A 15,012-nucleotide genomic window follows, 5' to 3' on the forward strand; every position below is an offset into this window, starting at 1 on the left:
TCATTCCTCAGGCTGTAAAAATCAAATTAGTATGTCCAGCTGAGAGTGTGGTTACATATGCTTATAATTCCAGCACTCAGAGGCAAGAGGGGCCCTGACCTCCAAATCACTATTTGTTTGGATTGGATTATGTTTTAAGGTGTGTGTGTGTGTGTGTGTTTCCTAGACAGGGTTTCTCTGTGTAGCCCTGGCTGTCCTGGAACTTGTTCTATGGACCACATTGGCCTCAAACTCACAGAGATCCACCTGCTTCTGCTTCCCAAAGACTGGGATTAAAGGTGTGTCTTGCCATTCTTAGTGACAGAAAACTTTTAAAGATTTTTTTATAAAGATTTATTGCATTTCTTAGATTTAAAAAATTATATGTGAAAAAAAATTATATGTGTATAAGTGTTTTGCCTGCATGTATGTATGCATGCCTAGTATCTGAGGTGGTCAGAAGAGGGTGTTAGATCTGGAACTGGAGTTTTTGAGCTGCCATGTTGGTGCTGGGAACTGAATCCAAGACCTCTGTGAGACGCTGGGCGGTGGTGGCGCACGCCTTTAATCCCAGCACTCGGGAGGCAGAGGCAGGCGGATCTCTGTGAGTTCGAGACCAGCCTGGTCTACAAGAGCCAGTTCCAGGACAGGCTCCAAAAACACAGAGAAAACCCTGTCTCGGAAAAAAAAAAAAAAAAAGACCTCTGTGAGAGCTACAAGTGCTCTTAGCTACCGAATCATCTCTCTAGCCCCAGATTCATTTCATTTTTAAAATTATGTGAGTGTGTGTGTACACATGGATGCAGGTACCTCCTGCATAGGTCAGAAGAGGGCATTAGATCTCTTGGAGCTGAGTTACAGGGTTTGTGAGTCACCTGACATGGGTCCTGGGAACCAAATGCTGGTCATCTGCAAGAACAATAAATGCTCTTAACCACTTGAGCCATCTTTCCAGCTGCTTAAGAGAAGTTTTAATTAGAAAAGTACGTTCTGTCCAAGAGTTAAAAACAGGCTTTGTGTTTTTGAACACAAAAGACAAGATATTGTAGAAAGTTACTGCATCTGCTAGCTTCCTTTGTGTTGTTTCAGAAAAGATGGGAACAGGCAGTCTTGTACGCTTTAATTAAAAGAAGTAACATGCTATGTTTAATGTACCCTTAAAAAATAATTACAGCTATAATTTACACAAAGGGACAGTTATCAGGGATCATTTGTAAGAGGAGAAAACGGGAAACAAACCTAACTTTATCACAAGAGGGTTAAGTAAATTACAGAACACCTATAGCATTGTTAAAAAAAAAAGATGATGATTTGAATGTTTGCAATCTATTGTGAAGTAGAAAGTCAGCTCCAAACAATGCATTGGAAACAAGCAAACAAATAAAAATCAACCTTCGCTGCCAAGCACTCAGGAGGAAGAGCAGATCTCTGTGAGTTCTAGATCAGTCAGGGCTACATAGGGAGCCCTTTGCCTGAGCTCTGTTTCTCTTTTAGACAGATTCAGTCTCATGTAGCACAAGATGGTCTTGAACTCACAGAGACCCATCTGCTTCTGTCTCCCGAGTGCTGGGATTAAAGGTGTGTGCCACCACTGCCTGGCCTCTAAGGCTAACTAGTGGCTTAGCTTTGCACTCTGATCTTCAGGCAAGCTTCATTTGCTAGATCACAAACAAAACTGTCACTACAGAGACCCAGTCTCAGAAACACCAAAAACAAAAATACTTCAGGCTGACAGTGGGTGGAGTGCTTGCCATATTTGTGTGTGTACCTGAGTTTGGTCTCCAGCACCCGTGTAAGAGCTGGTGTGTGTTTGGAGTCTCAGTGCTGAGGGTGAGGTGGGGGTTGTAGAAGGCAGAGACAAGCGGATCCCAGGGGCTCCCTGGTCAGCCAGTTTACCGAAAACAGTGAGCTCCAGGTTCAATGAGAGACTATGTCGTAACAAAACCACACAAAGATGGGAAGATAGAAGAAGACATCTGGCCTTCACGGGCACAAACAAGCATGGATAAGTGCCACACACAAAGAAGAAAAATGCACTCGGCTGAGGCATATGAAATTGGTGATTTTTAATAATTTTTAACCTTAAAGTCAGCAGTTTCCTATTATTTAATTTAAGATGTATAAATGAAAATGTGTGTGTGTGTAAATATGTGTGTGTGTGCCCATGTGTGAAAGGTATTCACAGGGAAAGTCTTACATTGGGACCTTGTGGTAGTTATATTTCTAATTGGTGACTTATGGTGATTTATATTTTTATTGATCCACACTTATTCTTAACTGTACTTTCTAAAATCCAAGCATTCCTAAGAAAAATATTCCCTTAGAAAGACATTCCTTTTGTATAATATTAATTTCCTCCATCCCAGTGTAGTTTGATTGTTTGTGTTTAAAAGGCCTAAAAAGCCAGGTTTGGGCTGCTAGTTACCCAGGAGGCTGAGGCAGGAGAATTGCTTCAAGTGATAGGCCAACCTGGACTATAGAGTGAAACAGTATCTCAGTGGCAGGACGGTTGCCTAGCAGGACGGTGGCCTAGCATATGCGAGCCCTTAGTTTCAAATAAAATAACTTAATAAATGGTGGAAGTTTGATGGCAATGAGAATATGGGAGGTGCGTTCTGCTCTCTCTGTGCCTTTAGTGCTTGGGCTGGTTTTTACTCCGTAATGACTGTTCAGAACATTTTGCCGACGTACCCAGCTTTTCAAAGCCCGCCACAACAGATGAACATTCTCCATGAGCCCTATTGCCAGGGCTTCAGACCAGCTGTGTCCCTAATCCGCCCCCGTCCCAGATTTGAGCATGGGTCAGACTCCAACTGTCCCCCCTCCCTCTTCCTTCCAATCTCATCTCTTCCAGGTCACATCTTCCCTCCCTGACTCTCCCCACTGGCCATCACCTAATTTCACTATCTCATTTCATCCTGTTTCATGCAGCTGGTGTATGTGTTTGCTGGCGCTCAGTTTGCAATGGGGAAGGATTAAGATCCTTTCACGCTGGTTTTTTTTTTTTTTTTTTTTAATCTCAGAGCTCTCGAACCGCTCCTGGGGCTAACCAACAGCTAGTGGGGTCTATATTCCCTAGAAAGGAGCAGGGCTGTAATGGAGGTAGTGCTGGGGCTCAGCTGGCAGACGGGATGGAGATGGTCCTGAGGGACCCTATCCTGGGCCTTGGAGCATGGCACAGCCACCGCCCAGATGTGAGCATGGAGCCAGAAGTGTTTCTGCCTAGGAAATTAGCCAAAGAGATGGTGCTTGGGACCTTTACCCTTAGTACCCAGTGGGAGCTTCTGTAGGGTGAGCTGGGACTGGATTTCTGGTTCAGCAGATGGGCCCAGGAGTAAGGCTAGTTTCTTTGTCTTCTGAGTGGATGCTATTTATATCCCTAGTCCTCATTATTGGTTGAGCTCAGCCATACTCAGAGATCAGACACATAACAGGCGATGGAGTATAATAACAAGAAAATCTCTTATGTGCAGATGCACGTCACAGACACTTTCATCTCCAGGCTAAGAACGAAAAGCCACTGTTGGAATTCTTTGGAATTCATGGTTTAGAGATTTCTTTCTTTCCTTCTTTTCTTTTTCTTTTTCTTTCTTTCTTTCTTTTTTTTTTTTTGAGATAGGGTTTCTCTGTGTGGCCCTGTCCTGGAATTCCCTCTGTAGACCAGGCTGGCCTTGAACTCACAGAGATCTGCCTGTCTCTGCCTCCCAAGTGCTGGGATTAAAGACATGCACCACCACCCAGTTGACTTAGAGATTTTAAAAGTTAGACCAACAGATTTTGGTGTGGGGTTACACAACACTCAAGGAGTGATTTACATCTGCCTTGCTTCTGTAGCCTAAGACCTGTACGTCTTTTCAGGGTGATGATTACTAAACACTATGAATACTGCAAGCATCCTGACATGTGATGCGCCATTGGCTAGCGTACAGAGCCTTTAGCGCCGCAGGTGTGAATTTCCTGGATAATGTGGTAGGAGAGGAAACGATCTGTCTGGTGGTGGATTTTCAGTATCTATCCTTCATGGTACCAGATTTTCCTGTCTGGGAGGTAGAGGAAGCCTTTGAGGCTCAGAGGTGGGAGCCCTGGAACTTTCCAATCAAAAGCACAGCTAAACCTGGAGGGCTCCAAGCAGGGAACCAAGGTATGTAAAAATGGGTGCTCCTTGGCCCAGACCACTTAAATGTTTGGGTTCTTTATTAATAAAACGAGGACAGTCCATTCACTGGTTCAATAAATATTTAATATGCCTGCACTACTCTGTGCAATAAACAAGAAGGACAAAGTCCACGTCCTCTCCAGCTTAGTCTTCTGGATCCAGTTTGAGAGATTCCACCAGTCTTCAGTAGATAAGGCTGCAGGGGTAAAGGCTATGAAAAGTGCCGTGATTAAAACAGAGAAGGAAGCCAGGCAATAGTGGCCTGCGCACATCTTTAATCCCAGTGCCCAGGAGACAGAGACAGGTGGATCTCTGAGTTCGAGGTCATCCTGGTCTCACACAGTAAGTTCCAGGACAGCCAGGGTTACATAGAGAAACCCTGTCTCAAAAAAACAAAAACAAAAACAAAAAAAAACCAAACCAAAACTGAAATCAAAAACAGAGGAAGGCTGTGTGAATGGGTTATTTTAGATAGTCAGGTGGTTCTCAAGGGTTTTATGACTTATACTGTAGAAATGAGCTCAGACTTGACCGCAGTTGAGTGTTTATCTGCCTGCCATGTGCTTCTTAGTTGGTATTTTCATCTCTAAGTAGTAGTATAATTAACACTTAACTGAGATCTTACTATGTCCTAAGCACTGTTTGCGCCCTGTACATAGTTTAATCAGTTAATCAATTAATTAATTGTTACAGTAACTCTATGCGGTGGGATTGTTGTCATTCCTCCTCTTTTATGAGACAGAGTCTCGTGTAGCTTAGGCTGGCCTCAAACTTACTGTGCATGGAGGCTAGCCTTGGATTTGTGTTACTCCTGCTGTCATTTCCCACGTGCTAGGGTGACAGGCATGTACCGCCACTCCCAGCCTTTATTCTATTTTTATGGGTTCAGAAACCAGGCACAAAGAAGGTGAGACAATTAGGGAGGGCTGAGCCTGAGCACTGAACCTGAGCAGTCTGATCCCAGAGGCTGAGCTGAGATTGTGAACGGCTTTGATTCTCCAGCAGTAGGCAGTCTAGCTGGCGTGTGCAGGCTCTCGGGTCACATTGCCTGGCTTCTGATCTCCGCAGGGCTAAGCCTTTCTGCTTTGGTTTCCTCATCTCCGAAATGAAATAGCAGGACCTGTCTTATCTTCTAAGTATGTGCCAGCAACAGAACCCTCTTTCTGCCTGTGGGGAGGCAGCCCTTTTCAGACATCAGCGTGGCGGGAAGTAGAAGGGTCAGGCAGCCTCTGAAACTTCTAGAGAGAAATATACTCGTGTGCACTTCTCAGAGCAACCCTGAATTCATCTGGAGGCCAGACCGTGGAAGCTAGATTTTGAAAATAATTTTGTGAATGCCAGGCAGAAATAGGAGACTCTTCAGTGAAGACAGAAGACAGGTGAGCTCTTGGCGTGGCCTCAGCACTTTTAGGTCTTGCATAGCTGCCAGGAGAGGTGAAGTCTTACTGAATGTCAGGGTTGGAAGAGAGCCTAGAGACATAGGGTCATGGTAGTAGATAGGTAAACTGAGGCTCAAAGAAGGGGAGTGACTTACCTGAGGTTACTAAAGGCTTGAGGGTGGGGCGTTCTTTTGGGGTAGCCTGGTCAACTGAGCAGCATCTATGTGAATTCTGCTTTCCCTGAGGCCCCCAGATCTCAGCTTCTTCCCTGGCCCTCCATGGGGTGGAAAGGTCTCACCAGCGTTCTGGTCACTAGTTGCCCCATTCTCCACACGGGTTCTTCTGGAGCCCAGAACCCGGGGTCTCCAGCGCCAGACCGGGTTCGATTTGCGCGTGCGCACAGCCGCCAGACCCTTGCTACCCCCCCTTCTCTTTTTTCCTCTCCCCCCCCCCTCCCCTCTCCTTACCGCTCTAGGGGAGGGGGAGGTAAGACGCGGGAGCCCGAACAGGGCCTCAGCCAATGCGCTGGCGGGCCGCGGGCCCGGCCCCCTCCTTCCCTCCCGCGCGGCCCAATAAGAATTTACTACAATGTTGTGGCGAGCCGGGGGGGAGGGGCGCGGGCGGGCCGCGGGCCGCGCCGGCCTCTGCTCGCCGAGGAAAGGCGGGAGGGCGCGCGCCGGGGCTGCCTGCTCGCTCTCTCCCTCCCTCGCTCGCTCGCTCCCTTCCTCGGCCGGCGGGTTTAGTCAGCCCGCCTGCAGCCGACGAGCCGCAGAGGACCGGAGCCTCGGACGCCGCCGCCGCCTCCTGCCATTGTTCGTCGGGCTGAAGCTGCTGCTGGCGCGGCCGGGAGCCACTGGTGAGGCGAGGCGCGCGCGCGAGGGAGCGCGAGGCGCGAGGCGAGCCGGTGGGGGGCGCGGCGCTGGCCCCGAGGGGACGGTCCGGGCGGCCGCGGAGCCGCCGCAGCCTTTGTCTCCAGCCCCCCCCTGCAGGCCCGGGAGCCGGGGTGCGGGCTCACACGGGGAGCCGGGGGGCTAGAGGCAGGGACGCGGCCTGGGGAGCCGGTAGGAGGGGGGCGGCGGCGGCCCGGGCGCTGCTGTGGAGAGCGCGGGGAGGGGGGAGAGCACCGGGCCTCGCGTCTCAAAGTTCAGCCTGGGGTGTCTTCCCGCGGAGGGGTCCCCGGCCCGTGCCGGCCTGTCAGTCACCGCGCGGTGGGCGGGAGCCCCGGCAGGAAACCAGGTGGGCAGCGGTGCGAAGGTGCTGGTGCCGCCGGGGACGGGGAAGCTGGGCAGAGGAGTCGGACGGCATCCGAGGGCGCGGGGCGCTTCGCAGCGCTCCCAGGCCTTCCAGAATCCCCTCGGATCTCAGAGCCCGCCGGATCCGGTGCCTTGCTTCGTGATCTTCGGGGGTCCCAGCGAGCCAAGGGTTAAAGCTATTCTCTCAGCTCCGTGACCTCCTTTTTCAGTTCGCGCATCTGTCGGCTTGGAAATCGTTCCCGGCTTGCTGGGCTGCCTGTACCTGTGGCGATCCTGGAGCTGGGCTCGCCTCTGACTTCATCTCCAGGTGGATCCTCCTGGAGGGAGCTTCTGCCCAAACAGGGTCGTCCTCCCTGGGGACGCGCGTTCTCTGCAGGCAGGAAGCGGTCTTACCTGGAACAAATCGCTGGCGGGCTGCTTTGGGGTCACACGGCAGCGACTGTCTTCCTGTTGTTCCCTGAACTGTCCCCTACCATAAATGACTAGCCTGTGGAGACTAGGGTTTTTTTTGTTGTTTGTTTTGTTGGTTTGTTTTTGTGTTTTTCAGAGATGCTGAGAGGTTTTTTTTTCTTTTAATTTTAGTAGTCCGGGTGATTTCACAGCTACTATTTTGTTCCTTCTGTTTTTAGGGAAAATTGCAAGAAATGGTTCCGTTTGTGTCCTGAGGGCTATTACAGCGGGTCTGTGCTCTCTTGGGGACCCACTGTACTCCATGCGGTTGCTCATGACTGTTCTCACTGTTCTTATTCTGGTAGAAAGATTGCAGTTGGTTTGACCCTTTTAGTGAAGCGGATAGACACCACACCCTTTATGTAATTCTTCTCATCTTAATTTTGCTCTTTTTTGAAGAAGTTTCTACTCTTCGCTTTCCTAACCTTTTTCTTCTCTCCCTTTTTGTTTTTTGAGATGGGGTTTCTCTGTGTAGCTCTGGCAGTCCTGAAACTCGCTCTGTAGACCACGCTGGCCTCCAACTTAGAGAGATCACCTGCCTCTTCCTCCTGAGTGCTGGAATTAAAGGCATTTGACACTGTAGCTGGCCACTTTCCTTATGACTAAGATAGCTATTGTTCAGATGCCTTGGGATGGAAGTACTGCATGTCTTTGCCATTTTAAAAAGTAAAACCAATGTTGCCCCCAGGCTCAGCATAGTAACCTGATTTTTCTGCTAATGAAGTCATATCCCCCACTGTATAAGTGCAGGTTTAGAAATAAATACTTAAAATCTTTAGACCTCACTAAAATTCTTTCAGCATTATACCAGTGTTTTTATATCAAATAGGTACATTTTTGTGTTCAGCTTGAGTTTAAATTTTTCATTGGTCTTTTAAATTTTTTTTTCAGAGCTGAGGACCTAGGCAAGCTCTCTGCTAGTAAGCTAAATTTCCAACTTCTACTTTTTTTTTTAATTTAATGTATGTGTATGGGTGTTTTGGCTGCATGTACGTAAATGCAAGACATGCCTGTTGCTTGTGAAGGCTAGAAGAAGGCATCAGATCCCTTGGAACTGGAGTTACAGTTGTGAACCACCACTCGGGGGCAGGAAGTTGAACCCAGGTCCTTTTCAAGAGTAGCCAGAGCTCTTAACTGCTGAGCTACCTCTCTAACTTCCTTCTTTCCTTCCTTCCTTCCTTCCTTCCTTCCTTCCTTCCTTCCTTCCTTCCTTCCTTCCTTCCTTCCTTCCTTCCTTCCAGCAGTCTTGCTATGTAACTCAGTCTAGCCTCAAATTCAAGATCCTTCTGCCTCAGCTTCCCAGTGCTGGGATTATTAAAATGTGTGTGTCATCACACCTAGCTCAACTCTAACAAAATTGAAAATTACATATCCAGCTTTCCATCATCTCATCCCTTAGTTCGTGGTTGCTCAGTGTGTATAGCTGTCTTGAAACAGGGTATGATTACATAGTTTAGGCTGATCTCAAACTCAGTATGTTGCCCATAGTGGCCTTAATTGCTGATCCTTGGCCGCAGCTCCTTTAATAGGATTAAAGGTAGAGAGGTTTATAGTATTCAAAATTATTTTATGTTTGTGGATATTTTGCCTGGTGTACCTGTGTATGCCTGGTGTTTTTGGAGGTCAGAAGAGGGGGTGTCGGATCCCCTGGAACTAGAGTTTCAAATGGTTGTTAGTTATCATGTAGGTCCTGGGTCTTGAACTCATGTCCTCTGCAGGAGCAACAAGTGCTCTTAACCACTGAGCCATCTCTCTAGTGCGAGTGTTTATGGTCTTTATTTCAAACAAATTCATACTCTTTTTGTTGTTGTTGTTTTTTGAGACAGAGTTTCTCTGTAGCTTTGGTGCCTGTCCCAGAACTAGCTCTTGTAGACCAGGCTGGCCTCGAACTCCCAGAGATCCGCCTGCCTCTGCCTCCCGAGTGCTGGGATTAAAGGCGTGCGCCACCACCGCCCAGCACAAATTCATACTCTTAAGTGCATACTTAAGATGCTATTTGTTTTGCCTTCCTCCTGTTCCTAAGAAAGCTTCAGAGTTAAATTGTTTGGGAGGGACCCTGTCTAAAAGCCATGAGATTCTTGAATTCTGCAGGTGCTTTTAATGTGCTTGCCATTAGATTGTGATATTCTTCTGCCTGTAGATTTTGGTGGGATAGGTAGAGTTTCCATTACTCTTTGAATATACAAAATTGGTGATCATGACCTGATTGCATAGCTCTGGAATATCAGTGGCCATCAGGACCTGAATTTGGTTCTGAAGTCAAGAGTAGCATATGTTTAGACCACAGTCTGTTTCCTTGTTATCTAAGAAGCGGGCTGGTGCCCACTGTGGTGCTGCCAGCATATTTTTCCAAGAGTTACTGGGTTGGCGATTAGTCAAATGCATATTCAGAAGTGGATTCATCGCTACCTCTCAAGGATTTGTTTTTCCTCCAGTTGCTTGGACACAACATCACTTACCTTATTTTGTTTGTGAACTAAGCAATAATAATTTCAATTACTCTTTTCTATGAAAAACTTCACTTTTTTCTCTGAATAAAATCTGCAAAGATGAAATTTTTACAAGGATTTCCCCTGTATTGATCAATTACAGGCTTTTTTTTTTTTTTTTTTTTTTTGGTTTTTCGAGACAGGGTTTCTCTGTGATTTTGGAGCCTGTCCTGGAACTAGCTCTTGTAGACCAGGCTGGTCTCGAACTCACAGAGATCTGCCTGCCTATGCCTCTGCCTCCCAAGTGCTGGGATTAAAGGCATGTGCCACCATCGCCTGGCTCAGGCATTATTTTTAAAAGAACCCAGAATTACTAGACGGTAGTTGCTGCATTCGTGGTAGCTTTCAACTAGCGGTAAGGCCGGACACCAAATCTATGTGTAGCTTTTTGTTGTCAGTTACAGTTCTTGATGCGTCGCCTACACCGTGTGCTCTTTTCCTAAGCGAGTTCATGGTGTGCCAGGTAAACGCAGTGTAACCAATACTCTGGAGAGCACACGGAGTTGGATTAGCACTTTGGCTTCCTCTGCTGCTGTTTAATGAGTGCGTGGTGAGAAGGATAAAGGAAGAACCACAACAGTGAGTACCGTTCAGAGTTTAGAGGCCTTGGGAAGGAGAACGCGTGTGATGATCTCATCTAGAACAATCTTGCTGATCCTTCAAATACCAGTTTTAGGAAAGTGTAGTAGGAGAATCAGATTATGGTTAAGTTTGTTTTCACTTATTTTTCTGAGTATTTTGTTTTTTGAGATAGGGTTCCTCTGTGTGTAGTCCTGACTGTCCTGGAACTCGCTCTGTAGACCAGGGTGGCCTCAAATTCACAGAGTTCCACCTGCCTCTGCCTCCCAAGTGCTGAGATTGAAGGCATGTGCCACCATCTTCTGACTTGAATTATTTTTATTTGAATAAGATTTCAAACATCTTGAAGTGTTTAGAAAAATAGGTAATTATTTGAGAATAAGAAAAATACCATGTGGCTCGTATAATGTCAAGGATGGCTTGAGAGAACTTTAATATCTCTAACCCATTTGTCATCAGCATCCGCCAAAGTAACTGAAAGTAAATATGCAGCCTGAATAGAGAAATTGGAGTGTGATGTGCAAATATTCCCTCTCTTTACAGTCAGAGAACTTCCTTTGATGTTCTTTCATTATAGAAATTCTAGCATCATGTTTACTCTACTACATTGAAAATTTTATTTTTGTTTTATATGTTTGAGTGTTTGCCTGCAAGTACATATGTGTACTATTTGTGTGCCTTGTGCCCACCGGGGCCAGAAGAGACGTTGGATTCCCTGGACCTGGAGTAACGTGTTCTGAGCTGCCTTATGGGTCCTGGGAACCAAACCAGAGTCCACTGTAAGAACAGTCAGTGCTTTTAACCACTGAGACATCTCTCCAGCCCCTCATTTTTCTATTTTTTATTCTACTATTTCACTTATGAGAATCAGTTCTGTTTTTTTCAATTATCTCTTTATTATCTCCAAGATAAATCCATGTGGATTAAATTAAACTTTGATTGTTTATTGGGCTCTCATTCTTTACCTTCCATGGCTATGGATTCTTTGAGTCTTTTCCTTTCAGTTAATCTAGGCTCTCACCAATCATTCTTGATTCCCAATGTGATCACTGCCTATAAACATTAGAATTGTTTTTTTTTGGCTATGTGACTTGGAGCTTAGATATGGTTACAGTAATCTTGACAGAGTGAATTTGAAGGGGAAAGATAGTTTGATGAAATGGGTAAGAACTATGACCATGAATTTATATTGATAAAATAGATTGGAAAAAAATCAGTAGCCTCTTGATACTTTACTCTCTCTACTATGGCATTTGTGTGGGTTCTGAGGATCCAAACTCAGGTCCTTATGCTTATGGTGAGGGCTTTAACCAGGGAGCCATCTGTCTCCCCAGCCTTGCAGCATTTGCTTATATGCCAGATATGTCCTATGAAACTAGTACTTGCCATGAAATACTATTTGACTTGTGTGTCAAACATATCTTTCACTTTTTTATTTTTTGTTTTTTAAGACATGTTTTCTCTGTAAGTATGTGTTTTAATTTGCCAGTTTGAAGTGCTACATGTATTCATTCACGTGAAGGGTATTTCACCTTGGTAATGCACTAGGAACATGTTGTTGATATTCACCCCCTACTACTACCTTAGTTTTTAGCCATATGGACTCACAGGCAGAACTGTCAAGGGCTCCAAGGATTTAAGCCCTCAAATTTTACCTGGCAACCATTTCAGCATGCAAGAGGGACACATGAAGGCAGCCTTACAGGGAAGGCTTTCTCTTTCGCTTTTCCCTTCCTTTCTACCACCCACTTGCTGTTTCTTGCCCATTTTCTTTTAAAGAAAATGATTCAGAGAATTGATACTGTTGCTAGCTTACTACCTGCAGAGTCCTGCCAATCCTGATAGTATTATGCAATTACATAAATCCTTTTTTCATAGTGTCATATGATAATTGTATATATGCCCTCCCACACATGTGTCTTTAGAGTAATTTTTTTTCCATCTGGTATTGGAATGAGCTCTTTGTTAGGTTATTTTTAAATCTTCCAGCTTTCTTGGCATCCTCAACACTCAGAATAACACAATTGCTCTGGGAGGCGAGAACATCCACATAGTCTATTAGTAGCTTTTTCGGTGGAAATGGAAGCAGTGTTTTATTTTTAAAATCATACCCTGTGTTCCTTACAGGCAAAACACAGACATTTTATGTTTCCATAGTCTCTGGTAATTTTGTCAGGTAGAAAAAAGTCGGTTGTTACCAAGTAGATAAAAGATATGTTCTTAGGGCAAGGCAATGATTCCAAAGCTATTTTAGTCTCTAAAGGTTTATTGGTGTTCTTTTGAGCTCTTGCAGCATTTGCATATTTTCTAGATATGTCATATGATGCTGGTACTCACAGTAAGACAGTCAGCTTTTAGAAAGCAAAGGATTATCACTATTGCCCCTTCCTGTACCTCCCTCCCCAATGCAGATACGGTTTAGTGCATTAGCTAGACTTACAACATAGAGTGCATAGTATGATGTGAATGAGAGGATAATTAAGATTTATGATCTGTGTTGTAATTCTATTCTAGATTCGTATTTCCTTCCTTCCTTCCTTCCTTCCTTCCTTCCTTCCTTCCTTCCTTCCTTCCTTCCTTCCTTCCTTCCTTCCTCTGTCCTTCTGTGTGATTCTTCTTTTTTTTTTTGATTTTTCAAGACAGGGTTTCTCCGTAGCTCCTGTCCTGGAACTAGCTCTTGTAGACCAGGCTGGCCTCGAACTCACAGAGATCCGCCTGCCTCTGCCTCCCGAGTGCTGGGATTAAAGGCGGGCGCCACCACCGCCCGGCTGTGTGATTCTTCTTGAAGTTGAAGAAGTCAGGTACTTTATACTTGCAAAACATTTTAGTGTACATTTCTGAAGAATAAAGCTATTACCTTACATAAGCATAACCCATGGTTATATGCCTAAGACAGTAATAGCATTCCACAATATCAGTCAATATCTAGCCCAAATTTAGATGTCCCTAGTTAGATTTAAAAAAAAATTATTTGTTGGTGGCATGCATATCTATGATGCGTATGTGTGGGTACGTGGACAGAGGCCAAAAGACAGCTCTGTGGAGTCAGTTCTATTCTTTTTCCATCTTATGTATTTTCCAGGGATTGAATTCAGGTTGCCAGATTTGTGCCTTTACCCACTGAGCTATTTCAGCAGCCCTCGTTAGATTTTTAAATGTAAATATTAGATCATATCTCTCTCATTTCCTTTAATCTAGAACAGTACTTACCCCCTCACACTTGTCATTAACTTTGGTAAGTCCTGGTGCCAGCTGATTGTAGAATGTTCTATTCTGAATTTGGCTGATTGTTCCCTTAAGGTTTTGTTTAATTTGTTCTTCTATTTGCTTTGTTTCCTATAAACTAGAAATTTATCTCTGTAGCTTTGATTAGACGTAGGTTAAACATTTTTGGCAAGACTTTCTGCATGATGTGTTCTTTGTTTTGAATCATCAGGAAGTTCAGAATGTCAGGCTGTTTCACAATCAGTGTTGCTAATCTGGCCACCTGGTTAAAGTGGTAACTACCGTGTAGTGGTGTATGCTTTAGTATTTGTGGAGAAACTTTGACATTGTAAATATCCTGTTCCCAATTACCTGTTCCCATTGGTTTTGGGCATCTATGGATCCTTGGGGGTTTATATATGTTGTTGGCTCTTGGAAATGAATCTGGAGGATTTAAATTAGGAAAGAAAAGAAAGATAATGAACTCCTTTTGCTGTTCAAGTACACTGGTTTCCCTGTGAAAATCTGATTTCTTGTACTCCCCCCCCCGATTTGTTCCTAAAATTAGGCTTAGAGGATTATATTTCATTGGAGTGGAACATAACCACTGGGGTTCCTAACATGTGGGCCTAAATGTTCTCAAGATATGTCATGAGGGTGTCTTTTTCTCTGAAACTGGGTTTCCAGGTGGTTGTGAGCTGTCTGACAAGGATACTGGGAACTAAACTCGGTGCTCTTAACCACTGAGCTATCTGTCCAGCCCCTAAGCGTTTTGTTCTTGATTTTTGTTATTTTTTGTGTGTACATGATGCTGAAGATCAAACCTCTAGCATCTTGTGCATGCTAGACAAGCAGTCCACCTTTGAGTACATCCCAAGTCCTTGATGTTTTGAGACAGGGCTATGTAGCCCAGGCTGGTTTTGACCTGTGGTCTTCCTGTCCATCACCCTGAGTGCTGAGATTATAGGGGAACACTGACACCACACCTTGCTTATAGGTTACATTTTAGTGAGAGGGTACAGATAAATAGTAAGTTGGTGATAAGAAACAAGGCATTAGATTTTACTGAGGAATGGGGAAAGCAGAGTAAGAGAACAAAGAGTAAGGTGGGGGGGTTAATATTTTAGATCATAGAGGTCAGAGATAACCTTTCCAAGGTGTCATTTGAGCAGAATTCTGGATGAAGTAAGGGGCATCTGGAGGACCAGCAGTGTAGGCAAGGTTTAAGCATAAAAAGGATTAAGCTTATTTGGTGTGGTCTTTGCAGTTTTATCTATTACTGTGTATGTTTATGTGTATATGGACATAAACACTAGCAAATGCATGGTGTGGGTGGAGACGTCAGGTTCTTTCTACCATGGGTTCCCGTGGTCAAGCTCAGGTTATCAGGGGGAGCCATCTCACTTTCCTTGTTTGGTGTGTTTGAGAAACATTAAGTTAGTGTGCACAGTGAGTCAGAATGATGTAGGGTCAGCGTCGAGTTCAGATGTCATAGGTAGGAAGGGTAAGCCTTTCAGTTCTTT

The 15,012-nt window shown here is 45.0% G+C and overlaps 1 protein-coding gene across 20 annotated transcripts in view; it reads left to right on the forward strand.

Annotated features, from left to right (window-relative positions):
• The window catches only part of Epb41 (erythrocyte membrane protein band 4.1), a 151,742-nt gene that overhangs the window by 21,526 nt on the left and 115,204 nt on the right, over positions 1 to 15,012 (forward strand). For 19 of the 20 annotated variants that reach the window (XM_057785596.1, XM_057785597.1, XM_057785592.1 and 16 more), the window contains exon 1: positions 6,184 to 6,370. The exons of the other annotated variant lie outside the window; for it this stretch is intronic. The gene's annotated coding sequence lies outside the window, so the exon portion shown is untranslated. Of the gene's footprint in view, positions 1 to 6,183; positions 6,371 to 15,012 lie in introns of those variants that run through there. 20 annotated transcript variants of the gene reach the window in all.

This window comes from Chionomys nivalis, chromosome 11, assembly GCF_950005125.1.
Source record: "Chionomys nivalis chromosome 11, mChiNiv1.1, whole genome shotgun sequence".
NCBI classification, from domain to species: Eukaryota; Metazoa; Chordata; class Mammalia; order Rodentia; family Cricetidae; genus Chionomys; species Chionomys nivalis.